The sequence below is a fragment of the Schistocerca serialis genome, chromosome 8, assembly GCF_023864345.2.
Source record: "Schistocerca serialis cubense isolate TAMUIC-IGC-003099 chromosome 8, iqSchSeri2.2, whole genome shotgun sequence".
Classification (NCBI taxonomy): Eukaryota; Metazoa; Arthropoda; class Insecta; order Orthoptera; family Acrididae; genus Schistocerca; species Schistocerca serialis.
The window spans coordinates 282,978,982-283,005,943 of record NC_064645.1 but is presented as its reverse complement, the minus strand read 5'-3'; positions in this window follow the sequence as shown (position 1 = coordinate 283,005,943).

Below are 26,962 nucleotides of genomic sequence, written 5' to 3'. Positions count from 1 at the left end.
CACATTCATTTGCGTTTCTTTCTCTACCACTTCTACCAGTACTTCCCGTAATCCTAACATTTACTACGTCATTTGCGTACTCTACCGAAAGTACCGAACTGTAGTTTTGGTAGAGCACAACGTTAGTCTTGAGACATCGAAGTCACGGTGCGTATATCACACGACTATAGTCATCGAGTATTTCATAGTGGAAAAACTCTTAGCGTCTTCCAATAAACTTTAAGCATAATTTCAATACTTTATCCAGACTTTTACAACCACTCCCCCCCCCCTCCCCCTACACAAAAAAAAATCACGCACAATACAATGAAAGGAACGTTTATCGCTTACTGGATTTGTTGCATTTGTTCTGTTCATGTAATAAAACTTGAACATCAATCACGACTTTTTAATTTATTGTTTCTTTATTACTAACTATATTCGCAACATAATTCACAGACAGCATCCAGATACAGTATACCTATGAAATCATATTATTGTAGAACACAGAGACTGTGGGCGAATAATCCGAAACTCATAAAACCACACAACTGAGCTTTTGCGTCTTCAGCCATAAAGGCTTAATGCTTGCTCATCTGAAAAGTAATCAGTCGTCTGAGGTTGTTTTACGAGTGGCAGTTCGATTTTTTATGGAGATTTTGGTGGTGAGAGAGGGCGGCCTATATTACTTGTGCCAATCTAAAATGTGTTGAATGTGGCGTTGCCACTTACGTTAGGAAGGAAAACAAATGGTTCAAATGGCTCTGAGCACTACGGGACTTAACATCTGAGGTCATCAGTCCCCTAGAACTTAGAACTACTTAAACCTAACTAACCTAAGGACACTACCCACATCCATGCTCGAGGCAGGATTCGAACCTGCGACTGTAGCGGTCGCGCGGTTCCAGACTGAAACGCCTAGAGCCACTCGGCCACTGCGGCCGGCAAGGAAAACAAATGCTTACATTAATGGTCATAGATATTGCAGCGAGATGCTTTTCTCTACCTTGTGAATTTAAGCTATATATGAAACAATTAGAAAGTGTCTAACTTCTAAACTGAAAAATAGGACGTCCCGATTCTGCAGGTATACTAATTCATTTCACATAACTCTGCCTCACAAAATTTACAGCAAGAGCTATGGAAATCTGGAGTACAGCTGTTGATAATATTTCAATGGACACATCGAGATTGCAGTCCAGTTCTACTTGCGTGCATTGCAGCCTCTAGATTTAGGGGTCCAAGGTTAGATTTATGGCCGGGTTGGAGATTTTCTTCGCTCGTGGACTAGGTGTTTGTGTTATCATCATTTTATCTCTCAATCATATACGCTCAAATCGCTGAAGTGGCATGACCTAGAAAGACCTGCATCAGGTGGCCGAACTAATTCGGATGGGATTCCCAGCCAATAGCACTATACGATCACATCATTCATCAAAATTGCAAAGACACTGTGTAAGTTAATCTACAAGACAATGGCTGAAAGGACAACTGAGGACATGAAGATGTCTCTGCCGGCCGCAGTGGCCGAGTGGTTCTAGGCGCTTCAGTCTGGAACCGCGCGACCGCTACGGTCGCAGGTTCGAATCCTGCCTCGGGCATGGATGTGTGTGTTGTCCTTAGGTTAGTTAGGTTTAAGTAGCTCTACGTTATAGGGGACTGATGACCTCAAATGTTAAGTCCCATAGTGCTCAGACCCATTTGAGCCATCTGAAGATGTCTTTGATAAATACAGATTCAGAAGATATAAGCAACATCTATGGCATCAGTGAAAATTTTTATGTGTACTTTAACATAAACTTCATTCCCAAGAAAACTACTGTAACACCAAAAATGCAAAAAAAAACTACCTTGAGCACCACTCCAAATTTGTCGCCGCTTAACATCTGGTGATAAATGCTACTAATTCTGAATCCTTATGCTTTATTACAAAAACCATATTTAATATGTAATGGATGTACTTGTTTATCTATAAATGTATGTATATAATTAATTATAATAATAATGCAAATATTGTAATTCGCTGCCTAATGGCTGAGGGAACAGTATCGATGGCAGTAGCCGTACCACGTTTATCTTTGCGTATGGAGAGTCTCTGTCGCGCTGCGAGGAGAGAAGAGACAGAGCAACTTGAGTCTCGAAAGAATTCGGAATATATTGCTAATTATGAATCTTTATGCTTAATTACAGAAACTATATTTAATAGTGCATATATATATATATATATATATATATATATATATATATATATATATATATATATATACAGGGTGTTTCAAAAATGACCGGTATATTTGAAACGGCAATAAAAACTAAACGAGCAGCGATAGAAATACACCGTTTGTTGCAATATGCTTGGGACAACAGTACATTTTCAGGCAGACAAACTTTCGAAATTACAGTAGTTACAATTTTCAACAACAGATGGCGCTGCGGTCTGGGAAACTCTAATAGTACGATATTTTCCACATATCCACCATGCGTAGCAATAATATGGCGTAGTCTCCGAATGAAATCACCAGAAACCTTTGACAACGTGTCTGGCAGAATGGCTTCACATGCAGATGAGATGTACTGCCTCAGCTGTTCAATTGTTTCTGGGTTCTGGCGGTACACCTGGTATTTCAAGTGTCCCCACAGAAAGAAGTCACAGGGGTTCATGTCTGGCGAATACGGAGGCCAATCCACGCCGCCTCCTGTATGTTTCGGATAGCCCAAAGCAATCACACGATCATCGAAATATTCATTCAGGAAATTAAAGACGTCGGCCGTGCGATGTGGCCGGGCACCATCTTGCATAAACCACGAGGTGTTCGCAGTGTCGTCTAAGGCAGTTTGTACCACTACAAATTCACGAAGAATGTCCAGATAGCGTGATGCAGTAATCGTTTCGGATCTGAAAAATGGGCCAATGATTCCTTTGGAAGAAATGGCGGCCCAGACCAGTACTTTTTGAGGATGCAGGGACGATGGGACTCCAACATGGGGCTTTCGGTTCCCCATATGCGTCAGTTCTGTTTATTGACGAAGCCATCCAGGTAAAAATAAGCTTCGTCAGTAAACCAAATGCTGCCCACATGCATATCGCCGTCATCAATCCTGTGCACTGTATCGTTAGCGAATGTCTCTCGTGCAGCAATGGTAGCAGCGCTGAGGGGTTGCCGCGTTTGAATTTTGTATGGATAGAGGTGTAAACTCTGGCGCATGAGACGATACGTGGACGTTGGCGTCATTTGGACCGCAGCTGCAACACGGCGAACGGAAACCCGAGGCCGCTGTTGGATCACCTGCTGCACTAGCTGCGCGTTGCCCTCTGTGGTTGCCGTACACAGTCGCCCTACCTTTCCAGCACGTTCATCCGTCACGTTCCCAGCCCGTTGAAATTTTTCAAACAGATCCTTTATTGTATCGCTTTTCGGTCCTTTGGTTACATTAAACCTCCGTTGAAAACTTTGTCTTGTTGCAACAACACTGTGTTCTAGGCGGTGGAATTTCAACACCAGAAAAATCCTCTGTTCTAAGGAATAAACCATGTTGTCTACAGCACACTTGCACATTGTGAACAGCACACGCTTACAGCAGAAAGACGACGTACAGAATGGCGCACCCATGGACTGCGTTGTCTTCTATATCTTTCACATCACTTGCAGCGCCATCTGTTGTTGAAAATTGTAACTACTGTAATTTCGAAAGTTTGTCCGCCTGAAAATGTACTGTTGTCCCAAGCATATTGCAACAAACGGTGTATTTCTATCGCTGCTCGTTTAGTTTTTATTGCCGTTTCAAATATACCGGTCATTTTTGAATCACCCTGTATATATATATATATATATATATATATATGTAATTTATTATAGTTATAATGTAAATATTGTAAACCGCCATGTAATCGCCAAGGTAACTGTGTTCACATGTATCGACGGTAAATACGAAATTGTAGTAGCTGCGCCATGATTATCTTTGTGTATGGGTGGACTCTGTCGCTCTGTGAGCAGAGATGAGACAGAGCAGCTAGAGTCTCAAAGAGTGAGGAAATGTTTGTTGGGTGCTCCCACAGACGGGGTGTGCAGTTATGACCGCGACAATGAAGGCAAGCCTACTTCAGCAACAGTAACAGCTCGGCACTGTTGTCGGCTACATTCTTCGCCGTTGGCACAGCTACAGCAACATAAGACTGTTAACTGACAAAATATAACTAATATTGTACAGGCATTACCCAGTGCCATTTCCTTAACAAACTTTAATAACTAACTTCCTTGAATAATAACCTTCAATAAAACTTGTAGTACACCTGTGATGCCATTGACCTCGGACATTATTACCAAGCAGGGTCCCTTTCCTTTCCACGCAATCGCCAAGTGTCTTAAAAATATGAAACGTGATTAACTATTTACCGTCAGTTTTGTTTGTTTGTTAATGACCAGTCTACATTTTGCAGCCTCAGTAACTGTTCATTCTTCTGTTTCACAACAGAGGCTTAACTAATATGCAGTTTTTAGTATTAACTTCGCTCACTTAAAGTAATATAAAATTTCGCTGTCGAAACTAATACATAAAGATACAGTGCAAATTAAATGTGCGCAATTTCATTTATTCTGTGTTTAACTTAGAGAGTGATTTCTACTGTCTTGGTATGTATTTTATTGTTCTTATGTTGAAAGTAAATCGGTTTCTCATTTGCTTAAAGTAAACTCTATTCAGTCTTTCTATAACTAAAAGTTAATTGTTTGCCTTTTTCCAAACTTGGCATTAAGTTACGCCCAGGTTACTGAAAGTCAATTGTTATGTAACAAAGTTTCATTACACTTAGTTATTTATTTAACCAGTCACTTCATTTAACTTTACTTTCAAAATTTGGTATTTCTGAAGAAGTAACTGCAAACTCAGTGCTTTCTGATTCATTTCTTTTCTCGTGAATTATTGTGTTGTGGAACAGCATGACAACCTTCTCTGTCGTGACTGGCTTAATTTTCTTGCCATTCACTTTCTTACGGTTTTGGATATTCATTGCCCTAGTAGTCTAACGACCTTTTCATTATCCTGTTTTTGCTAATCAAAATGGTTCGAATGGCTGTAAGCACTATGGGACTTAACGACGTCTGAGGTCATCAGTCCCCTGGACTTAGAACTACTTAAACCTAACGAACCTAAGGACATCACACACAGCCATGCCCGAGGCAGGACTCGAACCTGCGATATTACGTGGTGCCCTTCCCCCCCCCCCTGCCCCCCCCCTCCCTGTATGGTTCGGATCGATTGCTATATGATCCACCATTTCAAAATTATCAGTATTTAGAGTAGTTTTAGAATAGATTGTTCCTTCAGAAGGGTCTGTAGTACACTTTTATCCTACTAACCGATATTATTTTTCATCGGTAACGATAGCCTTAATTATTGTAAAATTTCAGTAGGCATACGCGATTACTGCCAATTTATCTTCATCCAGTAGGCCGATTAGGAAGAGGAAGATTACATTACATTTTAGTTTCTTTGAAAGTGTTGGCTTAGGATGATTTACTGCCACTGCGGGTAAACAAAGCTGCTCATTGTCCATTGCAGTACTTAACGACAGAGAAGTGTTCGGACAACTGCTTGTTGATGTTTGGTAGATCGCTCGTCTGCGACAGCTTCGAAGCGAGCGACCGACTGAATCCGATTTGTCGCTTGTGTTGGGACACTTAATGAGTAACTAACGCTTAAGCAATGCACTCCCCGGTGTTTGTTGTCACTTCATCTGAGTCTCCTTCGCCCGGAACGTAAATCACACCTAATCAAGTACAGTAGCAGATGTACGTTTGTGCTGCAAATCAGCAGCTCTTACGGTCCTTTCCTGGCACAAGCGAACGTGCAACAGAGAACGTGAATTCTGTCAGGTGTAAACGCCAGGCGCGTGCAAGCTAACGACATTCGGTAGTGTTCGTTTCGCATTCGCCAGTGTTCACTCGTGTTCTGCCAGTTGTCGGCGAACCATCAAAGCAGTTTCGCGTCCTCTCTGCGTAGGCGCTAGCTGTACAAAAAGGTTTCACCTGCTTCTCTTTTAGTTTTGCTGTTGACATGTGTTGCGTGAGTGATGGAGTGGTGCGCAGAGAATATAATGTTTCTGATATAAGAATAAAGATAATATAAGTGCTCGGGGATTTACAGCACAAATGCACAGGGAAACAATTATGATTGGTATAAAATCCCGGAATCACTCAAAGATACAGTTGGTAACGAGATACAGACGGTAAATTCATCAGACTCTTTCATCAGGGTTGGGTTGTTTGGGGGAAGAGACAAAACTGCGAGGTCATCGGATTAGGGAAGGACGGGGAAGGAAGCCGGCCATGCCCTTTCAAGGGAGTCATCCCGGCATTTGCCTGGAGCGATCTTAGGAAAATCGCGGGAAACCTAAAACAGGACGGCCGGACGCGTGATTGAACCGTCGTCCTCCCGAATGCGAGTCCATTGTGCTATCCACTGCGCCACCTCGCTCGGTCTCTTTCATCAAGTGGAACGGTGCAAATAAGCACAAGTTCTATCATTCTTTTTTAAAAAAGAAAAATGAATATAAATTTTCTTGAAAGCTAAAATGTTCTAATATGTTCCTATTATGGTGATTACCATTATAAATAACGTAAGAAAGACATGATCGTGATCGTTCTCGTCGCTTACATTGATGGTATCAGTAACTACATGGCTAATGTGTCATTGGTTACCCGAGATCACGCTATCTGTCCTCCACAAACTGTACAGCAAGCTTTATCATTTGACACGTTTTATGTGTATTTCGCATTTCATGAATCACTTTATTGACATTATCTTCCTCATACATACTTTAATAAAATCCTTGATGTCACTGCAGGTATTAGACACCATCTGATATCGAAATGAGAAACAAGTGCTAACCTAAATTAATTTCTTTTGAATACATTATGAGAAAGGCAGTGATCAATGTCTTACAAATATTTACTATTAAAAACAGTCTTGATCACGATTTATTTATCAAGGTGACCGGTTTCGACCACTACTGTGGTCATCTTCAGACCATTGAGTAGGAACCTTTTTCTGTTGGAGAATCTCCAACAGAAAGAGGTTCCTACTCAATGGTCTGAAGATGACCACAGTAGTGGTCGAAACCGGTCACCTTGATAAATAAATCGCTAACCTAAATGTCTCCGGACACAACCACAGTGTAGTTGCTAGCCTGTCGTCGGGTTATGCTAGTCGCCGGCTTTTAAATTGTCTCCTCATTTGTAATAAGAAGCCAGCGAAAAGCGTTAACCGATATATGTGTTAATTTTTGGACTAACACTAGGAAATAGCGGAGCTGCAACTAAGAGTTAAATGCACTACCTCCACTCATTTCACGCTATTTGTTCGACCACAATATCATTGCACCTGGTTGTGAAGGCGTTTCGGTCGGTTTATCGTAAGTAGTTATCATGATATTTCACAAGGAGACGCTCAACCACTTGATAATAAACTGGTCAGCCACAACGTTACGACCAGCTACATAATAGTCGGTATGTCCAACTTTGGCATGGATAATAATAGCGACGCGTCGTGGCATAGAGGCAATGTGGCTTTGATTCGCTGGAGGATGTTGGCACCACATCTGCGCACACAAGTCCCCTAATTCCCGTAAATTCCGAAGAGGAGAATAACGAACTCTGACGCCACTTTCAATCTCATCCAAGGTATTTAATCGGCTTCAGATCTGGGGAGTTGGGGGGCCAGAGCATCAATTGGAACTCGCCATTGTGTTCCTCGAACCATTCCATCACACTCCTGTCCTTGTGACATTGTGCATTATCTTGTTGAAAAATGCCATTGCTGCCGGGAAACATGACCGTCATGAAGGGGTGTACATCGTCTGCATACAGTGTACGAAAATTCTTGGAGGTCGTGCGGCCTTGCACGAGCCCCACTGGACCCATGGATGCCCACGTGAATTTTCCCCAGAGCATAATGGACTCGCCGTTAGCTTATGTCCACCCCTCTGCACAGGTTCAAATGGCTCTGAGCACTATGGGACTTAACTACTGTGGTCATCAGTCCCCTAGAACTTAGAACTAGTTAAACCTAACTAACCTAAGGACATCACATACATCCACGCCCGAGGCAGAATTCGAACCTGCGACCTCTGCACAGGTATCAAGGAAATGTTCCCCTGGAATACGACGGATTCACGCCCTCCCACCGTTATGATGAAGAAGGTATCGGGTTTCGTCAGACCATGTAACGTCCAGTGCCGATAGTCATGTGCCCATTTCAGTCGCAGTTGCCGATGTCGTGGTGTTAACATCGGCAGACGCATGGATCGTCGGCTGTGGAGGCCCATCGTTAGAAGTGTTCGGTGCACTATGTGCTCACGCACTCTTGTACTCTATCCAGCATTAAAGCGAGATGTTAGTTCCGCCACAGTTCGCTGCCTGTCCCGTTTTACCAGCCTCCCCAGCGCCATACGTCCGAAATGAGGGGTGGTCGCCCAACCGTACAACGTCTGGACGTTGGTTTTCCATGTGTTGAAGACTCTCGCCACAGCCCTCCTCGAACTCCTGACATGTCGTGCTATTTCCGAAATGCTCATGCCGAGCCTCGGGACCATGGTAATCTGCCCTCAGTCAAACTCATATCGGTCGCACTCCTTCTGCATTCTACACACGGACAGCACGCTCACTGATACGACTTGCGCTTTGCGTGTGACTGGCAGTCATTCCTTGCCAGATGACGCTGCTATCGCCTGGACGGGATTATATTGATAGTAGGTCGGTGGTCACAATGTTTTGGCTGATAAGTGGACATGCACAGCTTACCTGAAAGCATTGAGGGTGCGATGCATTTTCCTTAGCCACCACTGTACTGTAACGATGTAGTTGTGTACTAACAACAAACTGATACAGTTCCCACGTCATTTTGCTTACTTCTTCAGGGTCGCCGTGAAAGATAATCCTATTCGATATCAAAGTTTTGTGTCGTGGCTGTAACTGCTTAGTGTTGTATTCCGTGTGCCGATTGTTAGCTCCAAAAAAACCATACCACAGCATTCATAGAGATGGGAGTGACAAGTGGTGAATTGCCTGCGAGTGCACATTCGCTTGTGTTCGCTTTCAGTCGCTCCAGTGTAAAAGCAAGTTTTTAACCCGCAGCTTCGCTGCCCTTCAAACGGTTGAGATCTGCGTCAGGATAGGATCGAGCAACAGCTACGTCATTAACGTATAGTAACAGTCCTACACCGAAACTACAGATACTTAGCATGGGCGACCCGTAACAATGACGAGAAGCAAGTAAACAGTATAACTGCAACTTCTATTCACTATAAATTTGCAGGTACCATGATATAATACACAAACAGTAAAAGCACTTCACTGGGGATCATGTGGGGAAGCGAAAGTTACGAGAGATAGAGATCGAGGAGCAGAAAACCATTCGCAGACGTAGGCAGCTTTATTTTCTGTGTGAGGCGTATGTGGTATAAAAACGTATTGTATATATTTCACCATATAGCCTAATACTGAAGCCACTGAAGGACAGTCGTCTAATAAACTCTCAACTCTTTTCGTAACAGAGTTCGATTCAAAAATGGTTCAGATGGCTCTAAGCACTATAGGACTTAACATCTGAGGTCATCAGTCCTCCAGACTTAGATCTACTTTAACTAACCTAAGGACATTACACACATCCATGTCCGAGGCAGAATTCGAACCTGCGGCCGTGGCAGCAGCGCGGTTCCGTACTGAAGCGCCTAGAACCGTTCGGCCACAGCAGCAGGCACAGAATTCTAGGAAGGCTGTTCACAACTGGAGCAGTCATCTCCTGTACTGATGGGCAGCCCATAAAAAACGTCACTATGAAGTCAGCCAATTCACACGGATGTATCTTTCATCGGACAGCACTTTTCACAACATCTTCACACACGACTGGCGTCTGGTCGTGTCAGGAATAGACATTTTACGTGTGTTCTGTTTCCCTTTCCACCCACCAAACCCATCGGAAAGGAAACCGTTATCTCGGACGTTATTTCTGAGCTCTGTCGTACCGGTAGCAAAGTATAGGTTTATAAAAACTTCTCCTTTGCGTAATCTGTTCCTTGCTGCTTTTGAACGGTTTTACGTTTCGCTACTTACTGCGTGGATCTTCAACATATTCACAGTGCGTACGAACGACCAGACCACATGCGCAATGTTGGCGGGATGTGTGCTGTAACAACCCACATACAACATTGTGGTATGGCTCAAACCTCAAATTTGCTAGTATGGCAGCCGAACGAAACTGATGAATGAGCAGTACCTGTGAGACTGGTATCGCCCAAGCCCATCACTATCAAAGATCTAGGCAAACCGACGACATGTAGATGTGCACACTGTAGCGACAGATGAAAATTTGCATCAAGGTTGTTATGTGGACATGTGTCCGGAAACGCTTCCTTTCCATGTTAGAGCTCATTTTATTACTTCTCTTCAAATCACATTAATCATGGAATGGAAACACACAGCAACAGAACGTACCAACGTGACTTCAAACACTTTGTTACAGGAAATGTTCAAAATGTCCTCCGTTAGCGAGGATACATGCATCTACCCTCCGTCGCATGGAATACCTGATGCGCTGATGCAGCCCTGGAGAATGGCGTATTGTATCACAGCCGTCCACAATACGAGCACGAAGAGTCTCCACATTTGGTACCGGGGTTGCGTAGACAAGAGCTTTCAAATGCCCCCATAAATGAAAGTCAAGAGGGTTGAGGTCAGGAGAGCGTGAAGGCCTCGGAATTGGTCCGCCTCTACCAATCCATCGGTCACCGAATCTGTTGTTGAGAAGCGTACGAACACTACGACTGAAATGTGCAGGAGCTCCAGCGTGCATGAACCACATGTTGTGTCGTACTTGTAAAGGCACATGTTCTAGCAGCACAAGCAGAGTATCCCGTATGAAATTATGATAACGTGCTCCATTGAGCGTAGGTGGAAGAACATGGGGCCCAATCAAGACATCACCAACAATGCCTGCCCAAACGTTCACAGAAAATCTGTGTTCATGAGGTGATTGCACAATTGCGTGCGGATTCTCGTCAGCCCACACATGTTGATTGTGAAAATTTACAATTTGATCACGTTGGAATGAAGCCTCATCCGTAAAGAGAGCATTTGCACTGAAATGAGGATTGACACATTGTTGGATGAACCATTCGCAGAAGTGTACCAGTGGAGGCCAATCAGCTGCTGATAGTGCCTGCACACGCTGTACATGGTACGGAAACAACTGGTTCTCCCGTAGCACTCTCCATACAGTGACGTGGTCAACGTTACCTTGTACATCAGCAACTTCTCTGATGCTGACATTAGGGTTATCGCCAACTGCACGAGGAATTGCCTCGTCCATTTCAGGTGTCCTCGTCGTTCTAGGCCTTCCCCAATCGCGAGTCATAGGCTGGAATGTTCCGTGCTCCCTAAGACGCCGATCAATTGCTTCGAACGCCTTCCTGTCGGGACACCTTCGTTCTGGAAATCTGTCTCGATACAAACGTACCGCGCCACGGCTATTGCCCCGTGCTAATCCATACATCAAATGGGCATCTGCCAACTCCGCATTTGCAAACATTTTACTAACTGCAAAACCACGTTCGTGATGAACACTAACTTGTTGATGCTACGTACTGATGTGCTTGATGCTAGTACCGTAGAGCAATGAGTCGCATGTCAACACAAGCACCGAAGTCAACATTACCCTCCTTCAATTGGGCCAACTGGCAGTGAATCGAGGAAGTACAGTACATACTGACGAAACTAAAATGAGCTCTAACATGGAAATTAAGCGTTTCCGGACACATGTCCACATAACATCTTTTCTTTATTTGTGTGTGAGGAATGTTTCCTGAAAGTTTGGCCGTACCTTTTTGTAACACCCTGAGTATGTATATACATTTGAAATCGACGCGGGATTGATTCAATTGTTTACTACCGAATGTATCGTGTTTGATTAAAGAGACCATAACATAGTTTTCATCTTAATGGATAATGGATATTTAAAAGTGACTCCCTCGTAAACTTTATTTACATTTCCTCTACTATTTTTTTCAAATACTATGTACACAAGAATTTTACCAGCAACAATAATCGAGTCCAAAATATTACAGGTTCACTAAAAAACAGCTTCTAAATGTTATCGATCTCACTTCTGTAGTCGAATTACTTGTATGTACATTTCCTGCAGAATTATAAACTTACGGTTTCGTGTACAAAATATCTAGGACAGAAACTAACGCAACAAAATTGCTATATCAAGTATTTTTAATTTTATGACTTTCGAAACAGTTCTTCATTGGATAATAACTACCAACAACAAGAAACTAATTCCAAAATTTCATTCAGTTCTGATGGAAAGGTTCTGAGAACATGTACCTAACATAAGCAGGTTCGTAAGTATGAGAAAGAGTCCGTTAAGAAATACGTACAAATTTCGCATTATATTTAATCATAATCTGGGATTCAACACCCAATCAACTCCAGGATTTTTATGTGTCATTTTTCACTTCCTTCTCCTCTGGCTCTGTTTGTTAAGGTGACAACGGCGAGTTGCTCAGTGATTCGACGTGCAGGTGAAACTGTAGGCGCTCTTATGAGCTTGCTGTGATAGTCAGTTCGTAGGAAGGCAAGAGAAAGTCAACGGCACACAGCATCCCTGTCGCCTCCTGTTTCTTCTCCCATCAAGTCGTCAGACAAGTCTTCCCCCTTCTATGAACTCTTTCGCATCCATCCGCTCTCTCCTCTGCATTAAACAGTCAAATTTCCATTACACTCTTAATATTACCACCCTTGCTTTTAATTCCGCCGATTTTACTTTGTCTTTTCTGTATGCTGGCTCCGTCCTTCCCTCAATCATTTCTTTTTCGATTTTTTCACATTTTTCATACAACTGTTTCACGGTTGTTTCTCTGGACTCCCTATTTATTTCGTTTTTGTGGGACTCTTATCCTGTATTCTTGAATTTCCCTGAGTATTTCTTCTGTTACCAAAGATTTCTTCGCAATGACCTTCCTTGAACGTACGGTTTTCTTTGCAATTTCTGTGATTACCCTTTTTTAATATTTCCATTCCTCTTGAACTGGTCTACTGAGCTATTGATTATCGCATTGTCTATAGCCTCAGAGAACTTCGAGCGTATTTCTTCATTATTAGTACTTCCGTACCCGACTTCGTGATTCTTCCTGACTAGTCTCTTAAACTTCAGCCTACTCTTCATTATAAATGAATTGTGATCAGAGACTGTATCCGCTCTTGGGTGGGCCTCACAATCCGTTATCGGATTTCGGAATCTCTGCCTGACTATTATGACATCTAGTGCAGAACTCTCCCTCACCTCACTTATTCCTGCTACCAATCCCATATCTTTCCATAATCCTTTCTTCCTCTCCTTCCTCTACAATCGCATTCCAATCCCCATGATATTAAATTGTCATCTCTCTTCACGTACGAAATAAGCTGCTCGGTATCCTCACACATTTTCCCAATCTCTTCATCTTTTGCTTGAAGCTGCAGTCGATTCTCATGAGAACAACCCTATCACTTAAGAGTTCACTCTCTGCCCTACCTTCCTGTTCTTAACGAGTCGTGACTTTCTATCATTTTTTGGTGTTGTCTGATCAGAAATCCTTGTATTCTTCCATTTCACGTCACTGACCACCATTACATTTAGAGGGAGTCTCTGCATTTCCCTTCCCATATTGGTTAGCTGCCCCGCAATTTTCAAACTTCTGACATTCCCCGGCTCAGTTCGTAGAACGTTACTCTTTCTTTCATTACTCAATATTTTTCTCTTGGTCACCTCTGTCTTGGCAGTTCCCACCAGGAAATCCGAATGGGAAACTAGTCTGGAATCTTTAGCCAAAGGAATGATCATCATGACACCTATTCAGTTATACGCTACATGTCCTGTGGCTAAAAATTATATGTCTTTAATGCCGTGATCTCCATTGCCTTCTGCTTCCTCATATCGTTGATCATTGCTGACCCTTCCGCGTTTCAGGGGAAATTTCCCACCCTGAGAGCAACAGAGTGCCATCTTTGACATGCCCCTGGCAGAACGAGGGTGACTTCTTATGCCGGAAGTCTTCGACCTTGTTTGTTAATGGCTCTAATTCCAATCCAACACGTGCTGAGATTCTAAACCGAGAGCCAGAACGTTTCGGTCAGGAGTCAAAGACGCTACCCCTAGCCGACGGGTGACACTTAGCCAAAAAGCTAAATATCTCTAACGCCAACGTGTGGACCGTCCTACATGAGACAGGCATACATGTATATGAAGGTAAAAGACCAGTCGTCTGCTGATCTCCCTCAACGCGTGGAATTCTGTCACTTGTAAACGTTCCTGACTTCCAAACGTGTGCTTTAATTACTGAGGATAATGCCGTCACAACCGTAGGAACAGTCAGCAGCCACAACTGCCATTTCTGGGAGTTGGAAATCTAACGCAAATCGTGTTTTCCACCATCAACAGATATTATCAGAAAAATGTAGGCTAGTATTGTTTACAGCCGTTTGATTGGGTCATATGTTCTGCCTAAGACGCTCGGTGGAGGAAATTACGGTACCTTTCTCCGTGAAGTACTGCCCGAAAGTTTGGAGATGGCTGTGCTAGCATTCAGGCAACGGTTGTCGTTCCAGGCCCACCACATTTTGCCATTAATGTCAAAAATAGCTTAGACAATGTTTTCCGCAATTTGGGACAGGTGGGCCATTACCGCGGCCATCATGTTCTTCCGACCTCACGCCTAAGGATTACTTTCATGGGTTGGTGAGATGAAGCGTTTGGTGGACATCGATAGACACTCTAGAGGTGCTGGTTGCCCTTTTGTCTGAATTTGGAGCCATTATTCTTGAGTCATCGGGTCGTTAGGAAGGTTTTCGACAGCCATCAGCACGCAGATGCCACTTATAAACGGACGAGATTTTCAGCAATATCTCTAAAACATTCAATTATGGCAGTGTGAAACCTGTCTCCCAAAATCACTGGTATCAAACCCTCCTGGATTACTAGCAGGGAAATGACCCACTTGTAACATATTTGTCAGCTAAAAACGTTCCTCTTTATCTTGTCTAAACGTTCTACAATTTTGTATATGTAGATTTTTGACACGCTGTATTGACACGATCTTCGGGAAATAAATTTATTCTAGTGCACCTTCCTCATATAAATTGTAATGAGGCTCTTATGAATTGTTTCGTCCTATAGGAAATATCCTGTCACCTTGTGATGATTTCTTCTTCTACAATCCGGTCCACATACCTGCCCTGTTAGAAAACGGAAAAAATATTTCGAATAGAAAATCTCTACTGGAATCATTGAACTATTCGTGTCTTGGGGTTGTAACAAATGTATTCTAGTTTCAGAATTACTTAGCTACGAATTTAAAGGTATTTTGTGAGTCAATACTTCAATATATCGTTGCATGTTAATCCAAAAAATAAAAAATGAAAAAAATAGAACACTGCCAAGCCCATGCTAATTTCATGTTACAATCTCCACACACACATGCACGCAGGTACTTGTAACAGCCAGCGTATGGTATTTAAGCGAACTAGTTACCAAACGATTACAAAACGGATTGACTGTGACAAAATGCTGGCTCAAATATTCTACAGCTCTAACCCTTTGAAAATCCAATTCTCGGTCTCGACTTGCACAGTCCGCCATCACATTTTGGTTAATTTAAAAATCACAGTTTACAAACAAAAAAAATCGTAATTTCGTGCTTTCCTTCTCTCTCTCTCTCTCTCTCTCTCTCTCTCTCTCTCTCTCTCTCTCTCTCTCTCTCTCTCTCTCTCTCTCATTTGTGTTCACTTTGCGGCACTCCACGGTCAAGTGTAACCCGCAAGTCCACAAAATGATGTCTCTTCAGAGCTCCTAATACGTGTTCAAACGTGATGAAGCTGAGCTCCGAACTCCACCAGACTTCACAAAGCAATTCCTTAGCATAGCAAATACGCGTGAAAGCGCAGTCCTCTTATTAGCTAATATACATTACAGCCTTTTCGATATCAGTATTCAACCCACTTTAACCAATCGCAACATAAGAGTTTGTATTAGCAATTCATTAAGTGAGAAAATTTAGAAAATCGATGAATGTCAGAATAGTCCCTTCTTTAAATAACTAAATTATCGTAAAATTTTTCTTGTTTCCCCATACCCGTAAACTGTCCAATTGCACTTTACAAATTTTTCTTGAAAGTATGATTCACTCTCTCTGAATGACGACAGTTCTTATTCTAGCGTATACTAAGTTAATAGCTTATCATTTATTACATTACTTGTCATTCACACCTTCTTCACACTAATAACTAAACATATTAAACCAACAATAAAAAAAAGTCTTAATATTCACAACAAATACAGTTTTAATTTATTTGCGCAAATGGCATATCAGTCATCACATGTACATTGTTCCATCACTGTCAGTATTAATTATGGAACATTGTACATCAGATAACTGTTATGCCAATTTCGAAAATGTATAGCTGAGACGGTTTTTGGACCCGATGATAGTCTGACCCTAGACCGAAATCGATCATCTCTAATGAAGTATACAGTAACAGCTGTATATTGCATAATGCAGTTCGTAACACATAGTTTTGTTTCCAAAACACATCAAACACATTATTTTCACTACTAAGAATTTTATAGTTCGTAAGATGCTGACACATTTCAGCCACAGCCGTAGACACTCCCAGCTTACTACTGAATCGGATCATACGTCTGTTACGGGGTAGCTATGACTCACCTCTGATGGAAGACGCTAGCTCGTATTAATTGCTATGAAAAGGCACTACGCCTCAAACTGCATTGAGTACTCATTTATATTGGGACAGAGCATAATTAACACTGTGAATCCGAACAGTTATTTGGAGAATACATTTTTATTAATTCCCTTATTTGGCTTTCTGCAGCACTCTGTCATAAATCCGACATGTCATTCGATCACTAGGTTGAACGTCATTCACTCCATGAACCGAGAGAAGGACACGGGGAGTATCTGTGCACATGCTGAATTGTACGTCAAAATTTAAATCTCACAACTGAAAAACTACAAAATATATTTCCTTGAAGCACTTCTTCCCGACTTCTGTAACCTTATCCAAAAATGTGAAAAAGTAAAACTATGTTTCTTGACCGTAACGCTACGTGAAGTCCCCTTAGTATGCGTTTCAGAACAATTGTTTTTAATGTTTGTCTTTTGCTCATCATCGGTATAGTTTTATTATTTGTAGGTACGCTTACTCCCATTGGTTCTTGTGATATTAGGTAGATAGGTATCACAAACCGCTCATTGTTAGCGCCCTTTCAGTAAGAGAGCGATTCAGTTTACTTCAATTCCCAACAGTAAAATATTTACACATTTACACCGTTAAAGACGGTCAAGACCTGAAACAGTTTACAACATTCATGGATAACCTAAATAAGGACCGTAGCCCGCATCTCGTGGTCGTGCGGTAGCGTTCTCGCTTCCCACGCCCGGGTTCCCGGGTTCGATTCCCGGCGGGGTCAGGGATTTTCTCTGCCTCGTGATGGCTGGGTGTTGTGTGATGTCCTTAGGTTAGTTAGGTTTAAGTAGTTCTAAGTTCTAGGGGACTGATGACCGTAGATGTTAAGTCCCATAGTGCTCAGAGCCATTTTTTAAGGACCGTATTAATAATTCATCCGAATATTACAGATGAGGGATATTATAAATTGAAATCTGTGTCCATAACGCTGTCCAGAAGCAACTGTCGGTGGCATCCGAAGCGAAGAGAATACAAAATTTGCTTCTGAAAAATGGACTCACATTTAAAGTGTGCAGTACGTATTAGTCACAGATATTGTTGTTGTGGTCTTCAGTCCAGAGACTGGTTTGATGCAGCTGTATCCTGTGCAAGCTTCTTCATCTCCCAGTACCTACTGCAACCTACATCCTTCTCAATCTGCTTAGTGTATTCATCTCTTGGTCTCCCTCTACGATTTTTACCCACCGCGCTGCCCTCCAGTACTAAATTGGTGATCCCTTGATGCCTCAGAACATGTCCTACCAACCGATCCCCTCTTCTAGTCAAGTTGTGCCATAAATTTCTCTTCTCCCCAATTCTGTTCAATACCTCCTCGTTAGTTATGTGATCTACACATATAATCTTCAGCATTCTTCTGTAGCACCCCATTTCGAAAGCTTCTTTTCTTTTCTTGTCTAATCTATTTATCGTCCATGTTTCACTTCCATACATGGCTACACTCCATACAAAATACTTTCAGTAACGACTTGCTGACACTTAAATCTACACTTGATGTTAACAAACTTCTCTTCTTCAGAAACGCTTTCCTTGCTATTGCCAGTCTACATTTTATATCCTCTCTATTTCGACCATCATCAGTTATTTTGCTCCCTAAATAATAGAACTCATTTACTACTTTAAGTGTCTCATTTCCTAATGTAATTCCCTCGGCATCACCCGATTTAATTCGACTACATTCACAGATAAGAAGAGAAAATTACCAAAATAATTGAAAAGAAATTAATTCAACGGCGTGAAACAGAGACAGCTTGAAAGATGTGCCACATTCTTCTCGAAAAAATATATACGAAGAAAGAAACAAAGTTTTATTTTTATTTATTGAGTGCGGTTACAAACAGGCATTGGTTGTTTCAGACTAGCAAAGATTGAATTCTGATACATGCCCTTGCATTCAAAGATATGATAATCTTTTCTAACTGCCGATGTACTACTTCTCGACAATTTATTACAATAAATACTATCAAATTCGACGGGTCTTGGGCAGATATTTTAATGATCCGATGCTTTGAAAGAGTATGTATTGTCCGTAGGACGCAAGTTGTAAAGCTTATCCACAGTGGCACGTTAGCTTCACTGTACTTTTATCCAGTACGGGATCTGGTCACTCCCGTCTGTGATATAAAAGGAACATCGCGTTTAATAGGCCAGATTTCTAGATATAGTGGAGAAATAGCGATTTACTTTATTCTGTTGTTCACGCTTGGAATGCTCCTCTGCGTGAAATTACACGTTATGAGATCACAAAAAGTTGTAATATGCATCCGCATTACAGTTCACAGCACTTGCAAACATGGCTTAAACATCCCATTTCCTCGGTGCAGAAGCAGGTAACCCTCCGAAATGAGTTCGCATTTTCCACTCATTAGCTTTGTATGATAGTCGCTATCGCTCCGCTACCGCTATTCCTTTCAGCTGCGCACTGCTCTCTAACCTCGTTTAATGAGCAAGCTCTTAATGCAACACGGAGACAGCTCCTCTGCGTACTGTTACCTACTATTCCACGTATCCGTAGTTTGATAACACTGCAGGGACATTGACCTCGCACCAAAACTTGTTAATGTTTACTGCTTGCTCTTCAGAAGCAAATCATGAGTCCAACTTATTTTGATTTGGATTACCATTATTAGACATATACCAGTTACCTGTTTTTTTTAAATATGTATACACAATACGTTTTTGATATTTGTAGATTAAAAACCCATTTCCTTACCACTTTGGTTTGATTTCCCTACGGATCGTAAAACCTAAGCACTGATAACCTCGCCGTCGAGTGCTTCTACAAGACAAACACACACTAAAACCGAAAAATTTGCGTAGGATGAAACTACAACAAAATGTTTCCGACTTCATCATCTGTCCTATATTTCGTGTGGCTCAGTGGCCGGTCTTCCAATTGGAAGTGACTTGTGTGTCCCTAATCTACATCAGTTATCCAGCCTGGTAAGGGGACCAACAGTTTAACGCAGAATCCGAACCACTTGCCATTCGGGGTGATTCATCTAATCGTTGAGGGATGAAGACTAGATTAAAGGCGCACTGAAAATTTCGGTAGTCCGGCCGGGATTCGAATCCGCGACCTGTTGGTTTCCTGGCAACACTTTGGCGCTAGAACATCAGGCCTGACCAACCTGTGCTAAGAACATGGGAGAAGCCTATAGACTTGAAAACATGTAAAAACAAGAATAAACACCGAAAGCAAACTGTACATCAAATTAGTGAGAACAAACTATTTTTAAATTTATAAACAGCAAAATGCAGAAACTTATTGTGTATACCACATTTACAGAATCGCCGCCGATGATGCTTTGTAAATAAAAGCTAAATATCGCTGGTGCCATATTCTCTTAAACTGCTGTACACTTAAGTGACAATACAAGTAGTTGTTGGTCAATTCTGACTCACTTCTTACATCGTGCTATCCTAGTATTTTGTAGAAACGACATGTATAATGTAAAACAAGTGACTCAAAAAAGTTTAATCTTAATTTTTCATACAACAGAAAAAGAACAAATTTCTAAAATAATTCAACGCTTTTTGTAAATATAAAAGCTCAGGAAAGTCAATTTCTTTTTGGGGGTTTAAATCACAGTGTCGACCTCAGATTGTAAGCTGGCAGTGTGGCCCGTAATATCAGGGAAAAAATGTGATCAGTAGTTTTTCCTCATACATTAGACGTCGATGTGTGTTTTCGCAAACTTCAGATACTAAGGTGGAAATAAAATAGTCGGTTTCACACCTAATATATAATTTCACGTGGACAGATGTAATGTAATGATGAAAACTTATTTGCATAGAAAATTGTGGTATGTACCAATTGTTACTCAAATGGGACTTTTAATAGTGACTATCATCTCAATATTTAAAATCGGATCGGGGTCCAATTAAGCAAATAATAACAAAAATAAGTCGCATAACTTACAAGTTTGAGAAAAATAAGCAAATGCAGACTAAGTGTGTGTCGGCACCGCTTGAAATTCCATGGAGATGTTACATGTAGGACGAAACATCTTGATATTTGCCAATGTATTGCATGGGGGCTTAATTTTTTTAATGGAAATATTTTTTAATTTTAGTCGTTGTATGTCCGGCTACGAAGTCTCGTAACCGGTTGGCCCTGACTAGTATTACTCCGCAATCTGACTGCATAGAATAACAACAAAGAATGGAAGGAAATTTCCGTTACCACAATTAATTAATTAAGTCCCCAGCAACTATAAAAGCTACGAAACCAAAACTACGAACAACAAAGCACAAGTGTAACTGTTCTGTGTGTAGATGTGTGATTCAACGTACACATCTGGCACGGTTCTTCCTCAATAAGACGAGATATTTTAAATACCATTTACACTGAATTAATTAAATGAAACTGAAATACTATAATTGCACATAGAAACCCGAATTACAGTCTAATACACGAACACAAGCCAGATGCTTTGTTGACTGAACCTGTGACCTAGAGGCATTGTTAGTTAGGAAATTAAAAAAAAAAATAAAAAGTTTTTACCTTCATATATATTGACTAAAAATACACTCTGATCATTACAACATCTCCATTCGAACAACATCTGCTGTCTAGCCCATCAAAACAACTGCACACATCATGGCCTCAAATAGTACAGCTATCGACATCCTCTGAGCAAAGCACTAACCACCACAACTTCTGAACAAGCACTGCCAGTGGAGGCGGCGGAATAAAACTCTTTGGCGCGATCTCTGGCGCTGTGAATCAGAGTAGCCACCTTTCGGTATCTCTATTTCATTCAAAGACTTTTACGCAATGTCAATGTAAATAAGCTCCGATTTGATATCGTAGAGGACTGGACTGATGGGACGCCTATACCAGTCATTCTTAGTTTCATTTCTCTTTCATAATAATTTATTCACTCATTCAGTAGCAAGTGTGTCCTGATGTAGACTACGAAAGTGCTTGTACTATATTCTGTATGAATTCCGTAACCACAGTGATACTAATTGCTAAAGCAGCTTGCAACAAAACAGCGTTTTTTTATCATATAATTTACGTATTTTTCTACTTAAAACATAAAATGTTTCCAGAATGAGATTTTCACTATGCAGCGGAGTGTGCGCTGATATGAAACTTCCTGGCAGATTAAAACTGTGTGCCCGACCGAGACTCGAACTCGTGACCATTGCCTTTCGCGGGCAAGTGCTCTACCATCTGAGCTACCGAAGCACGCCCGGTACTCACAGCTTTACGTCTGCCCGAGTTCGAGTCCCGGTCGGGCACACAGTTTTAATCTGCCAGGAAGTTTCATAAAATGTTGTGTTTATTTGTGCATTATTGACTACGAAGAAGGATTCTTTATAAATACAAAAAACAAAATAGTACTCTGAGAAATATTAGACATCAAGAATTATTAATTATATACAGACAGAGATAATTTTCTTTAAGTTATGCTCAATAGCTTTTATAAAAGATATTTTGATGCAAAACCAACACAAATCACATAAAATTTTTGTTGTTCTGTAAATAGTTCCATGATTAACGACCGTCTGGCAGACTTTAAATTTAACAGCTTTCTAATGGTTTTATATAAAATGCCAGAAATAATTGTTGATATAAGGGTTATTTATAAATTAACCTCCCGTTGGCTGTTAAAAATAAACAAATACTTGGGTAATTTCATGGTTCTCTAGTGGTTAAAAAAGGAGACTTTGAAGGTCAAGTTACACAATCAGTTGTATGTTGCGCTCGCCAATAGATAACCAGCAAGTAATTTACAAATTCGGTATTATTATGTCTCCCGCCAGCTGTGCGGTACGTTCTGTTATTCGCTTCCTGAAAGCAGAAGGTGTCAACGTCGACGAGATTAATCTTATATTGTGTCATGTGTATGGGGGCTGGGGTGACGAATGATAACACTGGGAGGGAGTGGTGCAGACAATTCAAGGCTTGTCACAGGGATGTGCGCGATGAAACTGGTTGAAGAGGACGTTCACATCTGACTAATGACCTTGTGCAGCATGCCTAATTATGCATTCGAGACGTCTGTAACAATTTTCAAACTTCGTGAAGATGTGCCTCAGGTTTCAGGTAAAATTCTCTTTTTTCGTGCGTTTTATTGCTCAGTGGGTGCCAAAATGTCTAAATGGTGTTCACAAAACTCATAAAGTCGGCCCGTCCTCGACTTTTACATCTACATCCATACTCCGCAAGCCACCTGACGGTGTGTGGCGGAGGGTACCTTGAGTACCTCTATCGGTTCTCCCTTCTATTCCAGTCTCGTATTGTTCGTGGAAAGAAGGATTGTCGGTATGCTTCTGTGTGGGCTCTAATCTCTCTGAGTTTATCCTCATGGTCTCTTCGCGAGACATACGTAGGAGGGAGCAATATACTGCTTGACTCCTCGGTGAAGGTATGTTCTCGAAACTTCAACAAAAGCCCGTACCGAGCTACTGAGCGTCTCTCCTGCAGAGACTTCCACTGGAGGTTATCTATCATCTCCGTAACGCTTTCGCGATTACTAAAAGATCCTGTAACGAAGCGCGCTGGTCTCCGTTGGATCTTCTCTATCTCTTCTATCAACCCTATCTGGTACGGATCCCACACTGCTGAGCAGTATTCAAGCAGTGGGTGAACAAGCGTACTGTAACCTACTTCCTTTGTTTTCGGATTGCTTTTCCTTAGGATTCTTCCAATGAATCTCAGTCTGGCATCTGCTTTACCAACGATCAATTTTATATGATCATTCCATTTTAAATTACTCCTAATGCGTACCCCCAGATAATTTATGGAATTAACTGCTTCCAGTTGTTGACCTGCTATATTGTAGCTAAATGATAAGGGATCTATCTTTCTATGTATTCGAAGTACATTACACTTGTTTACATTGAGATTCAGTTCCCATTCCCTGCACCATGCGTCAATTCGCTGCAGATCCTCCTGCATTTCAGTACAATTTTCCATTGTTACAACCTCTCGATATACCACAGCATCATCCGCAAAAAGCCTCAGTGAACTTCCGATGTCATCCACAAGGTCATTCATGTATATTGTGAATAGCAACGGTCCTACGACACTCCGCTGCGACACACCTGAAATCACTCTTACTTCGGAAGACTTCTCTCCATTGAGAATGACATTCTGCGTTCTGTTATCTAGGAACTCTTCAATCCAATCACACAATTGGTCTGATAGTCCGTATGCTCTTACTTTGTTCATTAAGCGAGTGTGGGGAACTGTATCGAACGCCGTGCGGAAGTCAAGAAACACGTCATCCACCTGTGAACCCGTGTCTATGGCCCTCTGAGTCTCGTGGACGAATAGCGCGACCTGGGTTTCACACGATCGCCTTTTTCGAAACCCATGTTGATTCCTACAGAGTAGATTTCTAGTCTCCAGAAGAGTCATTATAGTGGAACATAATACGTGTTCCAAAATTCTACAACTGATCGACGTTAGAGATATAGGTCTATAGTTCTGCACATCTGTTCGACGTCCCTTCTTGAAAACGGGGATGACCTGTGCCCTTTTCCAATCCTTTGGAACGCTACGCTCTTCTAGAGACCTACGGTACACCGCTGCAAGAAGGGGGGCAAGTTCCTTCGCGTACTCTGTGTAGAACCGAACTGGTATCCCATCAGGTCCAGCGGCCTTTCCTTTTTTGAGCGATTTTAATTGTTTCTCTATCCCTCTGTCGTCTATTTCGATATCTACAATTTTGTCATCTGTGCGACAATCTAGAGAAGGAACTACAGTGCAGTCTTCCTCTGTGGAACAGCTTTGGAAAAAGACATTTAGTATTTCGGCCTTTAGTCTGTCATCCTCTGTTTCAGTACCATTTTGGTCACAGAGTGTCTGGACATTTTGTTTTGATCCACCTACCGCTTTGACATAAGACCAAAATTTCTTAGGATTTTCTGCCAAATCAGTACACAGAACTTTACTTTCGTATTCACTGAACGCCTCTCGCATAGCCCTCCTCACACTACATTTCGCTTCGCGTAAATTTTGTTTGTCTGCAAAGCCTTGCCTATGTTTATGTTTGCTGTGAAGTTCCCTTTGCTTCCGCAGCAGTTTTCTAACTCGGTTGTTGTACCACTGTGGCTCTTTTCCATCTCTTACGATCTTGCTTGGCACATACTCATCTAACGCGTATTGTACGATGGTTTTGAACTTTGTCCACTGATCCTCAACACTATCTGTACTTGAGACAAAACTTTTGTGTTGAGCCGTCAGGTAGTCTGTAATCTGCCTTTTGTCACTTTTGCTAAACAGAAAAATCTTCCTACCTTTTTTAATATTTCTATTTACGGCTGAAATCATTGATGCCTTAACGGCTTTATGATCGCTGATTCCCTGTTCTGCGTTAACTGTTTCAAATAGCTCGGGTCTGTTTGTCACCAGAAGGTCTAATATGTTATCACCACGAGTAGGTTCTCTGTTTAACTGCTCAAGGTAGTTTTCAGATAAAGCACTTAAAAAAAGTTCACTGGATTCTTTGTCCCTGCCACCCGTTATGAACGTTTAAGTCTCCCAGTCTATACCCGGCAAATTAAAATCTCCACCCAGAACTATAACATGGTGGGGAAATCTACTCAAAATATTTTCCAAATTATCCTTCAGGTGCTCAGCCACAACAGCTGCTGAGCCAGGGGAGCTATAGAGACATCCAATTACCATGTGTGAGCCTGCTTTAACCGTGACCTTCACCCAAATTATTTCACATTTCGGATCTCCGTCAATTTCCTTCGATACTATTGCACTTCTTATCGCTATAAACACGCCTCTCCCTTCACTGTCCAACCTGTCTCTGCGGTATACATTCCAATCTGAGTTTAGGATTTCATTACTGTTTACTTCTGGTTTCAGCCAACTTTCTGTCCCTAGTACTATATGGGCATTGTGACCATTTATTAATGAGAGCAGTTCTGGGACCTTTCTATAGACGCTCCTGCAGTTTAGTATTAGCACATTAATATTGTTATTCCCTGTTGCATTTTGCCTACTCCTACCTTGCCGCGTCTCAGGAGGCGTCTTGTCGGGCCTAGGGAGGGAATTCTCTAACCTAAGAAACCCACATGTGCACTCCACACGTACTCCGCTACCCTTGTAGCCGCTTCCTGCGTGTAGTGCACGCCTGACGTATTCAGGGGGACCCTACATTTCTCCACCCGATAGCGGAGGTCGAGAAATTTGCACCCCAGATCTCCGCAGAATCGTCTGAGCCTCTGGTTTAAGCCTTCTACTCGGCTCCAGTGCTACGATGAAAAGGAGGAACTTCTAAACAAAATCGTAACTGGGTGCGAGACATGGGTGCAGTAGGGGAACATAGAAGGTAATTAACATTTCAAACAGTGTATGCACACTCATTCTCCCACTAAGCTCAAAATAAGACGCTGTCAAACCACAAAATAATGGATACAGTTTTTGTGGCTGCTAAGGAACTTTCATAGCTCATTTCATGGGTGTAACGTATTAGAACATTGTGACATTTTAGATTTATTGTCAGAAGATCAGTCCAAAACAAACGGCCAACAATGCGCAAATCGAACGAAGGCAAAACACTTTTTGGCTGGGGATTTTTTCACACTAACGTAAGCGACCTGGCACCAAGCAACTTTCATTTCCCCCTCTTTAAAAGTTTAAAATACTGTCGTATTCTGCTTTTTAAATGGTGCAATCTTAATTTAAAAGTTTAACACAATAAGGCAGGCTGCACAGTTTGAAACTTTGGTCTCTCTCGAGGGAGCATAACTTACGGCGTGCAAATTACCGGAATTCATTCATCCAACATTCGACAATGAGATCACTTTGCGACCAGCAACAAATATTACACTTAATTTCAAACCCTTACGAATCGTTCTCTCGCTGACACACGGAAGGAAAATAGTTTCTCCTTCACTACATTTTCGCCGTTCATGCAGGCCAACTTCTGCATCAGGCATGAAGTCTTAACTTCTTATCTAGTGACTATTCATCACCTCTGTTTTCAAACAGTATCCACAAATACCACTTAAGGTACCGTCCGCCCCCGGTAGCTGGGTGGTCAGCGCGACGGACTCTCATTCGTAAGGGCCCGGGTTCGATTCCCGGCTGGGTCGGAGATTTTCTCCGCTCAGGGACTGGGTGTTGTGTTGTCCTAATCATCATCATCATTTCATCCCTATTGACGCGCAAGTCACCGAAGTGGCGTCCCATCGAAAGACTTGCACCAGGCGAG